We start from the raw sequence: 22,765 nt of genomic DNA, 5'->3' as shown, positions 1-22,765 counted from the left end.
AGAGTCATGACTATACAAATCATTGAAATTTTGATCCAAGTATGTCAAAATGTATGCATAGAGGTCCTTTATGACTGGACTAAGTATAAATAAGCCAAAAGTGATAAAATTTGACATTTTTCGATAGAACAAACATTTTTTGAAAATTTCCGATTTTACAACTAGTATGTCATGACTATACAAATCATTGAAATTTTGATCTAAGTAAGGTAAAATATATACATAGAGGTTCTTTATAACTGGACTAAGTATAAATAAGCCAAAAATGATCAAATTTGACATTTTTCGATAGAAAAAACATTTTTTGAAAATTTTCGATTTTTCAACATGAGAGTCATGACTACAAATCATTGAAATTTTGATCCAAGTAAGTCAAAATATATACATAGAGGTCGTTTATGACTGGACTAAGTATAAAAAAGCCAAAAATGATCAAATTAGACATTTTTCGATAGAAAAAACATTTTTTGAAAATTTTCGATTTTTCAACTAGAATGTCATGACTATACAAATCATTAAAACTTTGATCCAAGTAAGTCAAAATGTATACATAATGGTCGCTTATGATTGGACCAAGTATAAATAAGCCAAAAATGATCAAATTTGACATTTTTCGACAGAAAAAACATTTTTTGAAAATTTTCGAATTTTCATGTAGAATGTCATGACTATACAAATCATTGAAATTTTGATCCAAGTAAGTCAAAATGTATACATAGAGGTCCTTTATGACTGGACTAAGTATAAATAAGCCAAAAATGATCAAATTTACATTTTTCGATAAAAAAAAACATTTTTTGAAAATTTTCGATATTTCAACTAGAATGTCATGACTATACAAATCATTTAAATTTTGATCCAAGTAAGTCAAAATGTATACATAGAGGTCGTTTATGACTGGACTAAGTATAAATAAGCCAAAAATGATCAAATTTGACATTTTTCATTAAAAAAAACATTTTTGAAAATTTTCGATTTTGCAACTAAAATGTCATGACTATACAAATCATTGAAATTTGGATCCAAGTAAGTCAAAATGTATACATAGAGGTCGTTTATGACTGGACTAAGTAAAAATAAGATAAAAATGATCAAATTTGACATTTTTCGATAGAAAAAACATTTTTTGAAAATTTTCGAATTTTCATGTAGAATGTCATGACTATACAAATCATTGAAATTTTGATCCAAGTAAGTCAAAATGTATACATAGAGGTTCTTTATGACTGGACTAAGTATAAATAAGCCAAAAATGATCAAATTTGACATTTTTCGATAGAAAAAACATTTTTTGAAAATTTTCGATTTCGCAACTAAAATGTCATGACTATACAAATCATTTAAATTTTGATCCAAGTAAGTCAAAATGTATACATAGAGGTCGTTTATGACTGGTCTAAGTATAAATAAGCCAAAAATGATCAAATTTGACATTTTTCGATAGAAAAAACATTTTTTGAAAATTTTCGATTTTTCAACATGAGAGTCATGACTATACAAATCATTGAAATTTTGATCCAAGTATGTCAAAATGTATGCATAGAGGTCCTTTATGACTGGACTAAGTATAAATAAGCCAAAAGTGATAAAATTTGACATTTTTCGATAGAACAAACATTTTTTGAAAATTTCCGATTTTACAACTAGTATGTCATGACTATACAAATCATTGAAATTTTGATCTAAGTAAGGTAAAATGTATACATAGAGGTTCTTTATAACTGGACTAAGTATAAATAAGCCAAAAATGATCAAATTTGACATTTTTCGATAGAAAAAACATTTTTTGAAAATTTTCGATTTTGCAACGAAAATGTCATGACTATACAAATCATTGAAATTTTGATCCAAGTAAGTCAAAATGTATACATAGAGATCGTTTATGACTGGACTAAGTATAAATAAGCCAAAAATGATCAAATTTGACATTTTTCGATAGAAAAAACATTTTTTGAAAATTATCGATTTTTCAACATGAGAGTCATGACTATACAAATCATTGAAAGTTTGATCCAAGTAAGTCAAAATGTATACATAGAGGTCGTTTATGACTGGTCTAAGTATAAATAAGCCAAAAATGATCAAATTTGACATTTTTCGATAGAAAAAACATTTTTTGAAAATTTTCGATCTTTCAACATGAGAGTCATGACTATACAAATCATTGAAATTTTGATCCAAGTATGTCAAAATGTATGCATAGAGGTCCTTAATGACTGGACTAAGTATAAATAAGCCAAAAGTGATAAAATTTGACATTTTTCGATAGAACAAACATTTTTTGAAAATTTCCGATTTTACAACTAGTATGTCATGACTATACAAATCATTGAAATTTTGATCTAAGTAAGGTAAAATGTATACATAGAGGTTCTTTATAACTGGACTAAGTATAAATAAGCCAAAAATGATCAAATTTGACATTTTTCGATAGAAAAAACATTTTTTGAAAATTTTCGATTTTTCAACATGAGAGTCATGACTACAAATCATTGAAATTTTGATCCAAGTAAGTCAAAATATATACATAGAGGTCGTTTATGACTGGACTAAGTATAAAAAAGCCAAAAATGATCAAATTAGACATTTTTCGATAGAAAAAACATTTTTTGAAAATTTTCGATTTTTCAACTAGAATGTCATGACTATACAAATCATTAAAATTTTGATCCAAGTAAGTCAAAATGTATACATAATGGTCGCTTATGATTGGACCAAGTATAAATAAGCCAAAAATGATCAAATTTGACATTTTTCGACAGAAAAAACATTTTTTGAAAATTTTCGAATTTTCATGTAGAATGTCATGACTATACAAATCATTGAAATTTTGATACAAGTAAGTCAAAATGTATACATAGAGGTCCTTTATGACTGGACTAAGTATAAATAAGCCAAAAATGATCAAATTTGACATTTTTCGATAGAAAAAACATTTTTTGAAAATTTTCGATTTCGCAACTAAAATGTCATGACTATACAAATCATTTAAATTTTGATCCAAGTAAGTCAAAATGTATACATAGAGGTCGTTTATGACTGGTATAAGTATAAATAAGCCAAAAATGATCAAATTTGACATTTTTCGATAGAAAAAACATTTTTTGAAAATTTTCGATTTTTCAACATGAGAGTCATGACTATACAAATCATTGAAATTTTGATCCAAGTATGTCAAAATGTATGCATAGAGGTCCTTTATGACTGGACTAAGTATAAATAAGCCAAAAGTGATAAAATTTGACATTTTTCGATAGAACAAACATTTTTTGAAAATTTCCGATTTTACAACTAGTATGTCATGACTATACAAATCATTGAAATTTTGATCTAAGTAAGGTAAAATGTATACATAGAGGTTCTTTATAACTGGACTAAGTATAAATAAGCCAAAAATGATCAAATTTGACATTTTTCGATAGAAAAAACATTTTTTGAAAATTTTCGATTTTGCAACGAAAATGTCATGACTATACAAATCATTGAAATTTTGATCCAAGTAAGTCAAAATGTATACATAGAGATCGTTTATGACTGGACTAAGTATAAATAAGCCAAAAATGATCAAATTTGACATTTTTCGATAGAAAAAACATTTTTTGAAAATTATCGATTTTTCAACATGAGAGTCATGACTATACAAATCATTGAAAGTTTGATCCAAGTAAGTCAAAATGTATACATAGAGGTCGTTTATGACTGGTCTAAGTATAAATAAGCCAAAAATGATCAAATTTGACATTTTTCGATAGAAAAAACATTTTTTGAAAATTTTCGATCTTTCAACATGAGAGTCATGACTATACAAATCATTGAAATTTTGATCCAAGTATGTCAAAATGTATGCATAGAGGTCCTTTATGACTGGACTAAGTATAAATAAGCCAAAAGTGATAAAATTTGACATTTTTCGATAGAACAAACATTTTTTGAAAATTTCCGATTTTACAACTAGTATGTCATGACTATACAAATCATTGAAATTTTGATCTAAGTAAGGTAAAATATATACATAGAGGTTCTTTATAACTGGACTAAGTATAAATAAGCCAAAAATGATCAAATTTGACATTTTTCGATAGAAAAAACATTTTTTGAAAATTTTCGATTTTTCAACATGAGAGTCATGACTACAAATCATTGAAATTTTGATCCAAGTAAGTCAAAATATATACATAGAGGTCGTTTATGACTGGACTAAGTATAAAAAAGCCAAAAATGATCAAATTAGACATTTTTCGATAGAAAAAACATTTTTTGAAAATTTTCGATTTTTCAACTAGAATGTCATGACTATACAAATCATTAAAACTTTGATCCAAGTAAGTCAAAATGTATACATAATGGTCGCTTATGATTGGACCAAGTATAAATAAGCCAAAAATGATCAAATTTGACATTTTTCGACAGAAAAAACATTTTTTGAAAATTTTCGAATTTTCATGTAGAATGTCATGACTATACAAATCATTGAAATTTTGATCCAAGTAAGTCAAAATGTATACATAGAGGTCCTTTATGACTGGACTAAGTATAAATAAGCCAAAAATGATCAAATTTACATTTTTCGATAAAAAAAACATTTTTTGAAAATTTCCGATTTTACAACTAGAATGTCATGACTATACAAATCATTGAAATTTTGATCCAAGTAAGTCAAAATGTATACATAGAGGTTCTTTATGACTGGACTAAGTACAAATAAGCCAAAAATGATCAAATTTGACATTTTTCGATAGAAAAAACATTTTTTGAAAATTTTCGATTTCGCAACTAAAATGTCATGACTATACACATCATTTAAATTTTGATCCAAGTAAGTCAAAATGTATACAGAGAGGTCGTTTATGACTGGACTAAGTATAAATAAGCCAAAAATGATCAAATTTGACATTTTGCGATAGAAAAAACATTTTTTGAAAATTTTCGATTTTTCAACATAAGAGTCATGACTATACAAATCATTGAAATTTTAGTCCAAGTAAGTCAAAATGTATACGTAGAAGTCCTTTATGACTGGACTAAGTATAAATAAGCCAAAAATGATCAAATTTGACATTTTCCATAGAAAAAACATTTTTTGAAAATTTTACATTTTTCAACATAAGAGTCATGACTATACAAATCATTGAAATTTTGATCCAAGTAAGTCAAAATGTATACATAGACGTCGCTTATGATTGGGCTAAGTATAAATAAGCCAAAAATGATCAAATTTGACATTTTTCGATAGAAAAAACATTTTTTTAAAATTTTCGATTTTTCAACATGAGAGTCATGACTATACAAATCATTGAAATTTTAATCCAAGTCAGTCAAAATGTATACGTAGAAGTCCTTTATGACTGGACTAAGTATAAATAAGCCAAAAATGATCAAATTTGACATTTTTCCATAGAAAAAACATTTTTTGAAAATTTTCGATTTTTCAACATAAGAGTCATGACGATACAAGTCATTGAAATTTTGATCCAAGTATGTCAAAATGTATACATAGAGGTCCTTTATGACTGGACTAAGTATTAATAAGCCAAAAGTGATAAAATTTGACATTTTTCGATAGAACAAACATTTTTTGAAAAGTTCCGATTTTACAACTAGCATGTCATGACTATACAAATCATTTAAATTTTGATCCAAGTAAGTCAAAATGTATACATAGAGGTCGTTTATGATTGGACTAAGCATAAATAAGCCAAAAATAATCAAATTTGACATTTTTCGATAGAAAAAACATTTTTTGAAAATTTTCGATATTTCAACATGAGAGTCATGACTATACAAATCATTGAAATTTTGATCCAAGTAAGTCAAAATGTTTACATAGAGGTCGTTTATGACAGGACTAAGTATAAATAAGCCAAAAATGATCAAATTTGACATTTTTCGATAGAAAAAACATTTTTTGAAAATTTTCGATTTTTCAACTAAAATGTCATGACTATACAAATCATTGAAATTTTGATCCAAGGAAGTCAAAATGTATACATAGAGGTTCTTTATGACTGGACTAAGTATAAATAAGCCAAAAATGATCAAATTTGACATTTTTCGATAGAAATAACATTTTTTGAAAATTTTCGATTTTTCAACATGAGAGTCATGACTATACAAATCATTGAAATTTTGATCCAAGTAAGTCAAAATGTATACATAGACGTCGTTTATGATTGGGCTAAGTATAAATAAGCCAAAAATGATCAAATTTGACATTTTTCGATAGAAAAAACATTTTTTTAAAATTTTCGATTTTTCAACATGAGAGTCATGACTATACAAATCATTGAAATTTTAATCCAAGTCAGTCAAAATGTATACGTAGAAGTCCTTTATGACTGGACTAAGTATAAATAAGCCAAAAATGATCAAATTTGACATTTTTCCATAGAAAAAACATTTTTTGAAAATTTTCGATTTTTCAACATAAGAGTCATGACGATACAAATCATTGAAATTTTGATCCAAGTATGTCAAAATGTATACATAGAGGTCCTTTATGACTGGACTAAGTATTAATAAGCCAAAAGTGATAAAATTTTACATTTTTCGATAGAACAAACATTTTTTGAAAATTTCCGATTTTACAACTAGCATGTCATGACTATACAAATCATTTAAATTTTGATCCAAGTAAGTCAAAATGTATACGTAGAGGTCGTTTATGATTGGACTAAGCATAAATAAGCCAAAAATAATCAAATTTGACATTTTTCGATAGAAAAAACATTTTTTGAAAATTTTCGATATTTCAACATGAGAGTCATGACTATACAAATCATTGAAATTTTGATCCAAGTAAGTCAAAATGTATACATAGAGGTCGTTTATGACAGGACTAAGTATAAATAAGCCAAAAATGATCAAATTTGACATTTTTCGATAGAAAAAACATTTTTTGAAAATTTTCGATTTTTCAACTAAAATGTCATGACTATACAAATCATTGAAATTTTGATCCAAGTAAGTCAAAATGTATACATAGAGGTCGTTTATGACTGGACTAAGTATAAATAAGCCAAAAGTGATAAAATTTGACATTTTTCGATAGAACAAACATTTTTTGAAAATTTCCGATTTTACAACTAGTATGTCATGACTATACAAATCATTGAAATTTTGATCTAAGTAAGGTAAAATGTATACATAGAGGTTCTTTATAACTGGACTAAGTATAAATAAGCCAAAAATGATCAAATTTGACATTTTTCGATAGAAAAAACATTTTTTGAAAATTTTCGATTTTGCAACGAAAATGTCATGACTATACAAATCATTGAAATTTTGATCCAAGTAAGTCAAAATGTATACATAGAGATCGTTTATGACTGGACTAAGTATAAATAAGCCAAAAATGATCAAATTTGACATTTTTCGATAGAAAAAACATTTTTTGAAAATTTTCGATTTTTAAACATGAGAGTCATGACTACAAATCATTGAAATTTTGATCCAAGTAAGTCAAAATGTATACATAGAGGTCGTTTATGACTGGACTAAGTATAAAAAAGCCAAAAATGATCAAATTAGACATTTTTCGATAGAAAAAACATTTTTTGAAAATTTTCGATTTTTCAACTAGAATGTCATGACTATACAAATCATTAAAATTTTGATCCAAGTAAGTCAAAATGTATACATAATGGTCGCTTATGACTGGACCAAGTATAAATAAGCCAAAAATGATCAAATTTGACATTTTTCGACAGAAAAAACATTTTTTGAAAATTTTCGAATTTTCATGTAGAATGTCATGACTATACAAATCATTGAAATTTTGATCCAAGTAAGTCAAAATGTATACATAGAGGTCCTTTATGACTGGACTAAGTATAAATAAGCCAAAAATGATCAAATTTACATTTTTCGATAAAAAAAACATTTTTTGAAAATTTTCGATATTTCAACTAGAATGTCATGACTATACAAATCATTTAAATTTTGATCCAAGTAAGTCAAAATGTATACATAGAGGTCGTTTATGACTGGACTAAGTATAAATAAGCCAAAAATGATCAAATTTGACATTTTTCATTAAAAAAAACATTTTTGAAAATTTTCGATTTTGCAACTAAAATGTCATGACTATACAAATCATTGAAATTTGGATCCAAGTAAGTCAAAATGTATACATAGAGGTCGTTTATGACTGGACTAAGTAAAAATAAGATAAAAATGATCAAATTTGACATTTTTCGATAGAAAAAACATTTTTTGAAAATTTCCGATTTTACAACTAGAATGTCATGACTATACAAATCATTGAAATTTTGATCCAAGTAAGTCAAAATGTATACATAGAGGTTCTTTATGACTGGACTAAGTATAAATAAGCCAAAAATGATCAAATTTGACATTTTTCGATAGAAAAAACATTTTTTGAAAATTTTCGATTTCGCAACTAAAATGTCATGACTATACAAATCATTTAAATTTTGATCCAAGTAAGTCAAAATGTATACAGAGAGGTCGTTTATGACTGGACTAAGTATAAATAAGCCAAAAATGATCAAATTTGACATTTTGCGATAGAAAAAACATTTTTTGAAAATTTTCGATTTTTCAACATAAGAGTCATGACTATACAAATCATTGAAATTTCAGTCCAAGTAAGTCAAAATGTATACGTAGAAGTCCTTTATGACTGGACTAATTATAAATAAGCCAAAAATGATCAAATTTGACATTTTTCCATAGAAAAAACATTTTTTGAAAATTTTACATTTTTCAACATAAGAGTCATGACTATACAAATCATTGAAATTTTGATCCAAGTAAGTCAAAATGTATACATAGACGTCGTTTATGATAGGGCTAAGTATAAATAAGCCAAAAATGATCAAATTTGACATTTTTCGATAGAAAAAACATTCTTTTAAAATTTTCGATTTTTCAACATGAGAGTCATGACTATACAAATCATTGAAATTTTGATCCAAGTAAGTCAAAATGTATACATAGACGTCGTTTATGATTGGGCTAAGTATAAATAAGCCAAAAATGATCAAATTTGACATTTTTCGATAGAAAAAAACATTTTTTTAAAATTTTCGATTTTTCAACATGAGAGTCATGACTATACAAATCATTGAAATTTTAATCCAAGTCAGTCAAAATGTATACGTAGAAGTCCTTTATGACTGGACTAAGTATAAATAAGCCAAAAATGATCAAATTTGACATTTTTCCATAGAAAAAACATTTTTTGAAAATTTTCGATTTTTCAACATAAGAGTCATGACTATACAAATCATTGAAATTTTGATCCAAGTATGTCAAAATGTATACATAGAGGTCCTTTATGACTGGACTAAGTATTAATAAGCCAAAAGTGATAAAATTTGACATTTTTCGATAGAACAAACATTTTTTGAAAATTTCCGATTTTACAACTAGCATGTCATGACTATACAAATCATTTAAATTTTGATCCAAGTAAGTCAAAATGTATACATAGAGGTCGATTATGATTGGACTAAGCATAAATAAGCCAAAAATAATCAAATTTGACATTTTTCGATAGAAAAAACATTTTTTGAAAATTTTCGATATTTCAACATGAGAGTCATGACTATACAAATCATTGAAATTTTGATCCAAGTAAGTCAAAATGTATACATAGAGGTCGTTTATGACAGGACTAAGTATAAATAAGCCAAAAATGATCAAATTTGACATTTTTCGATAGAAAAAACATTTTTTGAAAATTTTCGATTTTTCAACTAAAATGTCATGACTATACAAATCATTGAAATTTTGATCCAAGTAAGTCAAAATGTATACATAGAGGTTCTTTATGACTGGACTAAGTATAAATAAGCCAAAAATGATCAAATTTGACATTTTTCGATAGAAATAACATTTTTTGAAAATTTTCGATTTTGCAACTAAAATGTCATGACTATACAAATCATTGAAATTTTGATCCTAGTAAGTCAAAATGTATACATAGAGGTCGTTTATGACTGGACTAAGTATAAATAAGCCAAAAATGATCAAATTTGACATTTTTCGATAGAAAAAACATTTTTTGAAAATTTTCGATTTTTCAACATGAGAGTCATGACTATACAAATCATTGAAATTTTGATTGAAGTAAGTCAAAATGTATACATAGAGGTCGTTTATGACTGGACTAAGTAAAAATAAGATAAAAATGATCAAATTTGACATTTTTCGATAGAAAAAACATTTTTTGAAAATTTCCGATTTTACAACTAGAATGTCATGACTATACAAATCATTGAAATTTGGATCCAAGTAAGTCAAAATGTATACATAGAGGTCGTTTATGACTGGACTAAGTAAAAATAAGATAAAAATGATCAAATTTGACATTTTTCGATAGAAAAAACATTTTTTGAAAATTTCCGATTTTACAACTAGAATGTCATGACTATACAAATCATTGAAATTTTGATCCAAGTAAGTCAAAATGTATACATAGAGGTTCTTTATGACTGGACTAAGTATAAATAAGCCAAAAATGATCAAATTTGACATTTTTCGATAGAAAAAACATTTTTAGAAAATTTTCGATTTCGCAACTAAAATGTCATGACTATACAAATCATTTAAATTTTGATCCAAGTAAGTCAAAATGTATACAGAGAGGTCGTTTATGACTGGACTAAGTATAAATAAGCCAAAAATGATCAAATTTGACATTTTGCGATAGAAAAAACATTTTTTGAAAATTTTCGATTTTTCAACATAAGAGTCATGACTATACAAATCATTGAAATTTTAGTCCAAGTAAGTCAAAATGTATACGTAGAAGTCCTTTATGACTGGACTAATTATAAATAAGCCAAAAATGATCAAATTTGACATTTTTCCATAGAAAAAACATTTTTTGAAAATTTTACATTTTTCAACATAAGAGTCATGACTATACAAATCATTGAAATTTTGATCCAGGTAAGTCAAAATGTATACATAGACGTCGTTTATGATTGGGCTAAGTATAAATAAGCCAAAAATGATCAAATTTGACATTTTTCGATAGAAAAAACATTCTTTTAAAATTTTCGATTTTTGAACATGAGAGTCATGACTATACAAATCATTGAAATTTGGATCCAAGTAAGTCAAAATGTATACATAGAGGTCGTTTATGACTGGACTAAGTAAAAATAAGATAAAAATGATCAAATTTGACATTTTTCGATAGAAAAAACATTTTTTGAAAATTTCCGATTTTACAACTAGAATGTCATGACTATACAAATCATTGAAATTTTGATCCAAGTAAGTCAAAATGTATACATAGAGGTTCTTTATGACTGGACTAAGTATAAATAAGCCAAAAATGATCAAATTTGACATTTTTCGATAGAAAAAACATTTTTAGAAAATTTTCGATTTCGCAACTAAAATGTCATGACTATACAAATCATTTAAATTTTGATCCAAGTAAGTCAAAATGTATACAGAGAGGTCGTTTATGACTGGACTAAGTATAAATAAGCCAAAAATGATCAAATTTGACATTTTGCGATAGAAAAAACATTTTTTGAAAATTTTCGATTTTTCAACATAAGAGTCATGACTATACAAATCATTGAAATTTTAGTCCAAGTAAGTCAAAATGTATACGTAGAAGTCCTTTATGACTGGACTAATTATAAATAAGCCAAAAATGATCAAATTTGACATTTTTCCATAGAAAAAACATTTTTTGAAAATTTTACATTTTTCAACATAAGAGTCATGACTATACAAATCATTGAAATTTTGATCCAGGTAAGTCAAAATGTATACATAGACGTCGTTTATGATTGGGCTAAGTATAAATAAGCCAAAAATGATCAAATTTGACATTTTTCGATAGAAAAAACATTCTTTTAAAATTTTCGATTTTTGAACATGAGAGTCATGACTATAAATCATTGAAATTTTGATCCAAGTAAGTCAAAATGTATACATAGAGGTCGTTTATGACTGGACTAAGTATAAAAAAGCCAAAAATGATCAAATTAGACATTTTTCGATAGAAAAAACATTTTTTGAAAATTTTCGATTTTTTAACTAGAATGTCGTGACTATACAAATCATTAAAATTTTGATCCAAGTAAGTCAAAATGTAAACATAGTGGTCGCTTATGACTGGACTAAGTATAAATAAGCCAAAAATGATCAAATTTGACATTTTTCGACAGAAAAAACATTTTTTGAAAATTTTCGAATTTTCAAGTAGAATGTCATGACTATACAAATCATTGAAATTTTGATCCAAGTAAGTCAAAATGTATACATAGAGGTCCTTTATGACTGAACTAAGCATAAATAAGCCAAAAATGATCAAATTTTACATTTTTCGATAGAAAAAACATTTTTTGAAAATTATCGATTTTTCAACATGAGAGTCATGACTATACAAATCATTGAAATTTTGATCCAAGTAAGTCAAAATGTATACATAGAGGTAATTTATGACTGGACTAAGTATAAATAAGCCAAAAATGATCAAATTTGACATTTTTCGATAGAAAAAACATTTTTTGAAAATTTCCGATTTTACAACTAGAATGTCATGACTATACAAATCATTGAAATTTTGATCCAAGTAATTCAAAATGTATACATAGAGGTCCTTATTGACTGGACTAAGTATAAATATGCCAAAAATGATCAAATTTGACATTTTTCGATAGAAAAAACATTTTTTGAAAATTTTCGATTTTGCAACTGAAATGTCATGACTATACAAATCATTGAAATTTTGATCCAAGTAAATCAAAATGTATACATAGAGGTCGTTTATGAGTGGACTAAGTAAAAATAAGATGAAAATGATCAAATTTGACATTTTTCGATAGAAAAAACATTTTTTGAAATTTCCGATTTTACAACTAGAATGTCATAACTATACAAATCATTGAAATTTTGATCCAAGTAAGTCAAAATGTATACATAGAGGTTCTTTATGACTGGACCAAGTATAAATAAGCCAAAAATGATCAAATTTGACATTTTTCGATAGAAAAAACATTTTTTGAAAATTTTCGATTTTGCAACTAAAATGTCATAACTTTACAAATCATTTAAATTTTGATCCAAGTAAGTCAAAATGTATACATAGAGGTCGTTAATGACTGGACTAAGTATAAATAAGCCAAAAATGATCAAATTTGACATTTTGCGATAGAAAAAACATTTTTTGAAAATTTTCGATTTTTCAACATGAGAGTCATGACTATACAAATCATTGAAATTTTAATCCAAGTAAGTCAAAATGTATACGTAGAAGTCCTTTATGACTGGACTAAGTATAAATAACCCAAAAATGATCAAATTTGACATTTTTTTATAGAAAAAACATTTTTTGAAAATTTTCCATTTTTCAACATAAGAGTCATGACTATACAAATCATTGAAATTTTGATCCAAGTAAGTCAAAATGTATACATAGAGGTCGTTTATGATTGGACTAAGTAGAAATAAGCCAAAAACGATCAAATTTGACATTTTTCCATAGAAAAAACATTTTTTGAAAATTTTCGGTTTTTCAACATGAGAGTCATGACTATAAATCATTGAAATTTTGATCCAAGTAAGTCAAAATGTATACATAGAGGTCGTTTATGACTGGACTAAGTATAAAAAAGCCAAAAATGATCAAATTAGACATTTTTCGATAGAAAAAACATTTTTTGGAAATTTTTGATTTTTCAACTAGAATGTCATGACTATACAAATCATTAAAATTTTGATCCAAGTAAGTCAAAATGTATACATAGTGGTCGCTTATGACTGGACTAAGTATAAATAAGCCAAAAATGATCAAATTTGACATTTTTCGACAGAAAAAACATTTTTTGAAAATTTTCGAATTTTCAAGTAGAATGTCATGACTATACAAATCATTGAAATTTTGATCCAAGTAAGTCAAAATGTATACATAGAGGTCCTTTATGACTGGACTAAGTATAAATAACCCAAAAATGATCAAATTTGACATTTTTTTATAGAAAAAACATTTTTTGAAAATTTTCCATTTTTCAACATAAGAGTCATGACTATACAAATCATTGAAATTTTGATCCAAGTAAGTCAAAATGTATACATAGAGGTCGTTTATGATTGGACTAAGTAGAAATAAGCCAAAAACGATCAAATTTGACATTTTTTGATAGAAAAAACATTTTTTGAAAATTTTCGATTTTGCAACTAAAATGTCATGACTATACAAATCATTGAAATTTTTATCCAAGTAAGTCAAAATGTATACATACAGGTCCATTATGACTGGACTAAGTATAAATAAGCCAAAAATGATCAAATTTGACATTTTTCCATAGAAAAAACATTTTTTGAAAATTTTCGGTTTTTCAACATGAGAGTCATGACTATAAATCATTGAAATTTTGATCCGAGTAAGTCAAAATGTATACATAGAGGTCGTTTACGACTGGACTAAGTATAAAAAAGCCAAAAATGATCAAATTAGACATTTTTCGATAGAAAAAACATTTTTTGAAAATTTTTGATTTTTCAACTAGAATGTCATGACTATACAAATCATTAAAATTTTGATCCAAGTAAGTCAAAATGTATACATAGTGGTCGCTTATGACTGGACTAAGTATAAATAAGCCAAAAATGATCAAATTTGAAATTTTTCGACAGAAAAAACATTTTTTGAAAATTTTCGAATTTTCAAGTAGAATGTCATGACTATACAAATCATTGAAATTTTGATCCAAGTAAGTCAAAATGTATACATAGAGGTCCTTTATGACTGGACTAAGTATAAATAAGCCAAAAATGATCAAATTTACATTTTTCGATAAAAAAAAACATTTTTTGAAAATTTCCGATTTTACAACTAGAATGTCATGACTATACAAATCATTGAAATTTTGATCCAAGTAATTCAAAATGTATACATAGAGGTCGTTTATGACTGGACTAAGTATAAATAAGCCAAAAATGATCAAATTTGACATTTTTCGATAGAAAAAAACATTTTTTGAAAATATCCGATTTTACAACTAGAATGTCATGACTATACAAATTATTGAAATTTTGATCCAAGTAAGTCAAAATGTATACATAAAGGTCCTTTAAGACTCGACTAAGTATAAATAAGCCAAAAATGATCAAATTTGACATTTTGCGATAGAAAAAACATTTTTTGAAAAGTTCGATTTTTCAACATGAGAGTCATGACTGTACAAATCATTGAAATTTTGATCCAAGTAAGTCAAAATGTATACATAGAGGTCCTTTATGACTGGACTAAGTATAAATAAGCCAAAAATGATCAAATTTGACATTTTTCCATAGAAAAAACATTTTTTGAAAATTTTCCATTTTTCAACATAAGAGTCATGACTATACAAATCATTGAAATTTTGATCCAAGTAAGTCAAAATGTATACATAGAGGTCGTTTATGATTGGACTAAGTATAAATAAGCCAAAAATGATCAAATTTGACATTTTTCGATAGAAAAAACATTTTTTGAAAATTTTCGATTTTTCAACATGAGAGTCATGACTATACAAATCATTGAAATTTTAATCCAAGTAAGTCAAAATGTAAATGTAGAAGTCCTTTATGACTGGACTAAGTATAAATAAGCCAAAAATGATCAAATTTGACATTTTTCCATAGAAAAAACATTTTTTGAAAATTTTCGAATTTTTCAACATAAGAGTCATGACGATACAAATCATTGAAATTTTGATCCAAGTATGTCAAAATGTATATATAGAGGTCCTTTATGACTGGACTAAGTATAAATAAGCCAAAAGTGATAAAATTTGACATTTTTCGATAGAACAAACATTTTTTGAAAATTTCCGATTTTACAACTAGTATGTCATGACTATACAAATCATTTAAATTTTGATCCAAGTAAGTCAAAATGTATACAAAGAGGTCGTTTATGATTGGACTAAGCATAAATAAGCCAAAAATAATCAAATTTGACATTTTTCGATAGAAAAAACATTTTTTGAAAATTTTCGATATTTCAACATGAGAGTCATGACTATACAAATCATTGAAATTTTGATCCAAGTAAGTCAAAATGTATACATAGAGGTCGTTTATGACAGGACTAAGTATAAATAAGCCAAAAATGATCAAATTTGACATTTTTCGATAGAAAAAACATTTTTTGAAAATTTTCGATTTTTCAACTAAAATGTCATGACTATACAAATCATTGAAATTTTGATCCAAGTAGGTCAAAATGTATACATAGAGGTCGTTTATGACTGGACTAAGTATAAATAAGATAAAAATGATCAAATTTGACATTTTTCGATAGAAAAAACATTTTTTGAAAATTTTCGATTTTTCAACATGAGAGGCATGACTATACAAATCATTGAAATTTTAATCCAAGTATATCAAAATGTATACGGAGAAGTCCATTATGACTGGACTAAGTATAAATAAGCCAAAAATGATCAAATTTGACATTTTTCCATAGAAAAAACATTTTTTGAAAATTTTCGATTTTTCAACATAAGAGTTGCTATGTAGTTGCCCTGGTTCCCAATTATTGGTGAACTGGTGTTCGAGTTTTGGGGTCCGTCACGTGTGAGGGTGTTAAATGTGGAAATTTGTATGGGACACCCAATCTCCCAGAGGTCCTTTGAGGCTGGTTGACTAGCAAGCTTTGATGTTGACAAACCTGGGTTCATGCAGGCTGAACGAGTTAGACACGAGTCCAAACGACGTCGATTAAATGTTCAAATTTGGGTACGGTACTATCCGTTTAATTCACATATGGTTCAATTTATCTGAGTCTGACTTTACTTATTGACAGTTGTTAGTTAAATTTTAGAAACTCAAATGTCAAATACATATGTATACGATGAACATGGAATTTATCGTTTGTATAATTCGACGTCGATTTGGATGAATGTCCAATCTGTTCCTGTGTTGGCGAAACTTTTAGGTGCGTTCGTATTAGTGGAATAATTACAATTAAATTTTCACTATATTGGATAAAATTGTAGGTTATGTTTACCTGTAAAATGTTGAGTGTTCAATCTGTTGGAGTTAACACATGCCGAAAACCATCATATAATTGGAGTTTTAATTTAATATTCTCCAATTCCTGGATGACAAACTCCTAATTGAAGCCCACGTGTTGGACGTATCTTCCACAGGTAATTTCGTATTTTGAATAATAAAAAGACGAATTTGTTTAATGATGATTTATTTGTTCTAGGTTTTTATCCAGAAGTACAAAATCGAAATACAATTGATTGAAAACAATTTAAAATGCTACTCGATTGAAACAATTTGAATAATTCTACTCGATTGAAACAGTTTTAGTAATAATTTTATATGTGTCTTCACTACGAAGTTCAGATAATAATTAATTAAAAAGGTGAGATCGTTGTTTTTTTGTTTTAGGATGTAGGTGGGATTTTGGAGGCAAAATTGTCACCAACCAGTTGAAAAAAAACATAACTATTATGTTTGTATGAAATTATGTTATGCAGTGACTATGATGAAATTTCCCTATAAATAAGGGTGAATATACTAATTATTTTTAGGGTATATTATATTATATTATATTATTATGATATATTATATTATTATTTTAGGGTACTTTTAGCAGATTCACTACATAACAGAGTCATGACTATACAAATCATTAAAATTTTGATCCAAGTAAGTCAAAATGTATACATAGAGGTCGTTTATGACTGGTCTAAGTATAAATAAGCCAAAAATGATCAAATTTGACATTTTTCGATAGAAAAAACATTTTTTGAAAATTTTCGATTTTTCAACATGAGAGTCATGACTATACAAATCATTGAAATTTTGATCCAAGTAAGTCAAAATGTATACATAGAGGTCGTTTATGACAGGACTAAGTATAAATAAGCCAAAAATGATCAAATTTGACATTTTTCGATAGAAAAAAACATTTTTTGAAAATTTTCGATTTTGCAACTAAAATGTCATGACTATACAAATCATTGAAATTTTGATCCAAGTAAGTCAAAATGTATAAATAGAGGTCGTTAATGACTGGACTAAGTATAAATAAGCCAAAAATGTTCAAATTTGACATTTTTCGATAGAAAAAACAATTTTTGAAAATTTTCGATTTTTCAACATGAGAGTCATGACTATAAATCATTGAAATTTTGATCCAAGTAAGTCAAAATGTATACATAGAGGTCGTTTATGACTGGACTAAGTATAAAAAAGCCAAAAATGATCAAATTAGACATTTTTCGATAGAAAAAACATTTTTTGAAAATTATCGATTTTTCAACTAGAATGTCATGACTATACAAATCATTAAAATTTTGATCCAAGTAAGTCAAAATGTATACATAGTGGTCGCTTATGACTGGACTAAGTATAAATAAGCCAAAAATGATCAAATTTGACATTTTTCGACAGAAAAAACATTTTTTGAAAATTTTTGAATTTTCAAGTAGAATGTCATGACTATACAAATCATTGAAATTTTGATCCAAGTAAGTCAAAATGTATACATAGAGGTCCTTTATGACTGGACTAAGTATAAATAAGCCAAAAATGATCAAATTTGACATTTTTCGACAGAAAAAACATTTTTTGAAAATTTTTGAATTTTCAAGTAGAATGTCATGACTATACAAATCATTGAAATTTTGATCCAAGTAAGTCAAAATGTATACATAGAGGTCCTTTATGACTGGACTAAGTATAAATAAGCCAAAAATGATCAAATTTGACATTTTTCGATAGAAAAAACATTTTTTGAAAATTATCTATTTTTCAACATGAGAGTCATGACTATACAAATCATTGAAATTTTGATCCAAGTAAGTCAAAATGTATACAAAGAGGTCATTTATGACTGGACTAAGTATAAATAAGCCAAAATTATCAAATTTACATTTTTCGAAAAAAAAACATTTTTTGAAAATTTTCGATATTACAACTAGAATGTCATGACTATACAAATCATTGAAATTTTGCTCCAAGTAAGTTAAAATGTATACATAGAGGTCCCCTATGACTGGACTAAGTATAAATAAGCCAAAAATGATCAAATTTGACATTTTTCGATAGAAAAAACATTTTTTGAAAATTTCCGATTTTACAACTAGAATGTCATGACTATACAAATCATTGAAATTTTGATCCAAGTAATTCAAAATGTATACATAGAGGTCCTTTATGACTGGACTAAGTATAAATATGCCAAAAATGATCAAATTTGACATTTTTCGATAGAAAAAACATTTTTTGAAAATTTTCTATTTTTCAACATAAGAGTCATGACTATACAAATCATTGAAATTTTGATCCAAGTAAGTCAAATTGTATACATAGAGGTCGTTTATGACAGGACTAAGTATAAATAGGCCAAAAATGATCAAATTTGACATTTTTCGTAGGAAAAACATTTTTTGAAAATTTTCGATTTTTCAAATAGAATGTCATGACTATACAAATCATTGAAATTTTGATCCAAGTAATTCAAAATGTATACATAGAGGTCCTTTATGACTGGACTAAGTATAAATATGCCAAAAATGATCAAATTTGACATTTTTCGATAGAAAAAAAATTTTTTGAAAATTTTCTATTTTTCAACATAAGAGTCATGACTATACAAATCATTGAAATTTTGATCCAAGTATGTCAAAATGTATGCATAGAGGTCCTTTATGACTGGACTAAGTATAAATAAGCCAAAAATGATCAAATTTGACATTTTTCCATTGAAAAAACATTTTTTGAAAATTTTCGATTTTTCAACATAAGAGTCATGACTATACAAATCATTGAAATTTTGATCCAAGTAAGTCAAAATGTACACAAAGAGGTCGTTTATGACTGGTCTAAGTATAAAAAGCCAAAAATGATCAAATTTGACATTTTTCGATAGAAAAAACATTTTTTGAAAATTTTCGATTTTTCAACATGAGAGTCATGACTATACAAATCATTGAAATTTTGATCCAAGTATGTCAAAATGTATGCATAGAGGTCCTTTATGACTGGACTAAGTATAAATAAGCCAAAAGTGATAAAATTTGACATTTTCCGATAGAACAAACATTTTTTGAAAATTTCCGATTTTACAACTAGTATGTCATGACTATACAAATCATTTAAATTTTGATCCAAGTAAGTCAAAATGTATACATAGAGGTCGTTTATGACTGGACTAAGTATAAATAAGCCAAAGATGATCAAATTTGACATTTTTCGATAGAAAAAACATTTTTTGAAAATTTTCGAGTTTTCAACATGAGAGTCATGACTATACAAATCATTAAAATTTTGACCCGAGTAAGTCAAAATGTATACATAGTGGTCGCTTATGACTGGACCAAGTATAAATAAGCCAAAAATGATCAAATTTGACATTTTTCGACAGAAAAAACATTTTTTGAAAATTTTCGAATTTTCAACTAGAATGTCATGACTATACAAATCATTGAAATTTTGATCCAAGTAAGTTAAAATGTATTCATAGAGGTCCTTTATGACTGGACTAAGTATAAATAAGCCAAAAATGATCAAATTTGACATTTTTCGATAGCAAAAACATTTTTTGAAAATTATCGATTTTTCAACATGAGAGTCATGACTATACAAATCATTGAAATTTTGATCCAAGTAAGTCAAAATGTATACATAGAGGTCCTTTATGACTGGACTAAGTATAAATAAGCCAAAAATGATCAAATTTACATTTTTCGAAAAAAAAAAAACATTTTTTGGATATTTTCGATTTTTCAACTAGAATGTCATGACTATACAAATCATTGAAATTTTGATCCAAGTAAGTCAAAATGTATACAAAGAGGTCGTTTATGACTGGACTAATAATAAATAAGCCAAAAATGATCAAATTTGACATTTTTCGATAGAAAAAACATTTTTTGAAAATTTCCGATTTTACAACTAGAATGTCATGACTGTACAAATCATTTAAATTTTGATCCAAGTAAGTCAAAATATATACATAGAGGTCGTTTATGACTGGACTAAGTATAAATAAGCCAAAAATGATCAAATTTGACATTTTGCGATAGAAAAAACATTTTTTGAAAATTTTCGATTTTTCAACATGAGAGTCATGATTATACAAATCATTGAAATTTTGATCCAAGTAAGTCAAAATGTATACATAGATTTCGTTTATGACTGGACTAAGTATAAATAAGCCAAAAATGATCAAATTTGACATTTTTCGATAGAAAAAAACATTTTTTGAAAATTTTCGATTTTTCAACATGAGAGTCATGACTATACAAATCATTGAAATTTTGATCCAAGTAAGTCAAAATGTATACAAAGAGGTCGTTTATGACTGGACTAAGAATAAATAAGCCAAAAATGATCAAATTTGACATTTTTCGATAGAAAAAACATTTTTTGAAAATTTTCGAGTTTTCAACCTGAGAGTCATGACTATACAAATCATTGAAATTTTGATCCAAGTAAGTCCAAATGTATACCTAGAGGTCGTTTAGGACTGGACTAAGTATAAATAAGCCAAAAATGATCAAATTTGACATTTTTCGATAGAAAAAACATTTTTTGAAAATTTCCGATTGTACAATTAGAATGTCATGACTGTACAAATAATTTAAATTTTGATCCAAGTAAGTCAAAATGTATACAAAGAGGTCGTTTATGACTGGACTAAGTATAAAAAAGCCAAAAATGATCAAATTAGACATTTTTCGATAGAAAAAACATTTTTTGAAAATTTTCGATTTTTCAACATGAGAGTCATGACTATACAAATCATTGAAATTTTGATCCAAGTAAGTCAAAATGTATACAAAGAGGTCGTTTATGACTGGACTAAGAATAAATAAGCCAAAAATGATCTAATTTGACATTTTTCGATAGAAAAAACATTTTTTGAAAATTTTCGAGTTTTCAACATGAGAGTCATGACTATACAAATCATTGAAATTTTGATCCAAGTAAGTCAAAATGTATACATAGAGGTCGTTTATGACCGGACTAAGTATAAACAAGCCAAAAATGATCAAATTTGACATTTTTCGATAGAAAAAACATTTTTTGAAAATATCCGATTTTACAACTAGAATGTCATGACTGTACAAATCATTTAAATTTTGATCCAAGTAAGTCAAAATGAATACATAGTGGTCGTTTATGACTGGACTAAGTATAAATAAGCCAAAAATGATCAAATTTGACATTTTGCGATAGAAAAAACATTTTTTGAAAATTTTCGATTTTTCAACATGAGAGTCATGACTATACAAATCATTAAAATTTTGATCCAAGTAAGTCAAAATGTATACAAAGAGGTCGTTTATGACTGGACTAAGTATAAATAAGCCAAAAATGATCAAATTTGACATTTTTCGATAGAAAAAACATTTTTTGGAAATTTTCGATTTTTCAACATGAGAGTCATGACTATACAAATCATTGAAATTTTGATCCAAGTAAGTCAAAATGTATACAAAGAGGTCGTTTATGACTGGACTAAGAATAAATAAGCCAAAAATGATCAAGTTTGACATTTTTCGATAGAAAAAACATTTTTTGAAAATTTTCGAGTTTTCAACATGAGAGTCATGACTATACAAATCATTGAAATTTTGATCCAAGTAAGTCCAAATGTATACATAGAGGTCGTTTATGACTGGACTAAGTATAAATAAGCCAAAAATGATCAAATTTGACATTTTTCGATAGAAAAAACATTTTTTGAAAATTTCCGATTGTACAACTAGAATGTCATGACTGTACAAATAATTTAAATTTTGATCCAAGTAAGTCAAAATGT

General features: G+C 26.5%; 1 long non-coding RNA gene across 1 annotated transcript; it reads left to right on the top strand.

Moving 5' to 3' along the window:
- The first annotated feature begins 16,838 nt into the window (after window positions 1–16,838).
- Window positions 16,839–17,619, top strand: LOC123304881. The gene is made up of 5 exons (XR_006536811.1): window positions 16,839–16,915; window positions 16,977–17,129; window positions 17,192–17,297; window positions 17,380–17,499; window positions 17,574–17,619. It is a non-coding gene; the product is annotated as an uncharacterized LOC123304881 (long non-coding RNA).
- The last annotated feature ends 5,146 nt before the right edge of the window (window positions 17,620–22,765 follow it).

The sequence above is a fragment of the Chrysoperla carnea genome, unplaced genomic scaffold (assembly GCF_905475395.1).
Source record: "Chrysoperla carnea unplaced genomic scaffold, inChrCarn1.1, whole genome shotgun sequence".
NCBI lineage: Eukaryota > Metazoa > Arthropoda > Insecta > Neuroptera > Chrysopidae > Chrysoperla > Chrysoperla carnea.
This window is presented reverse-complemented; position numbering and strand designations above follow the sequence as displayed.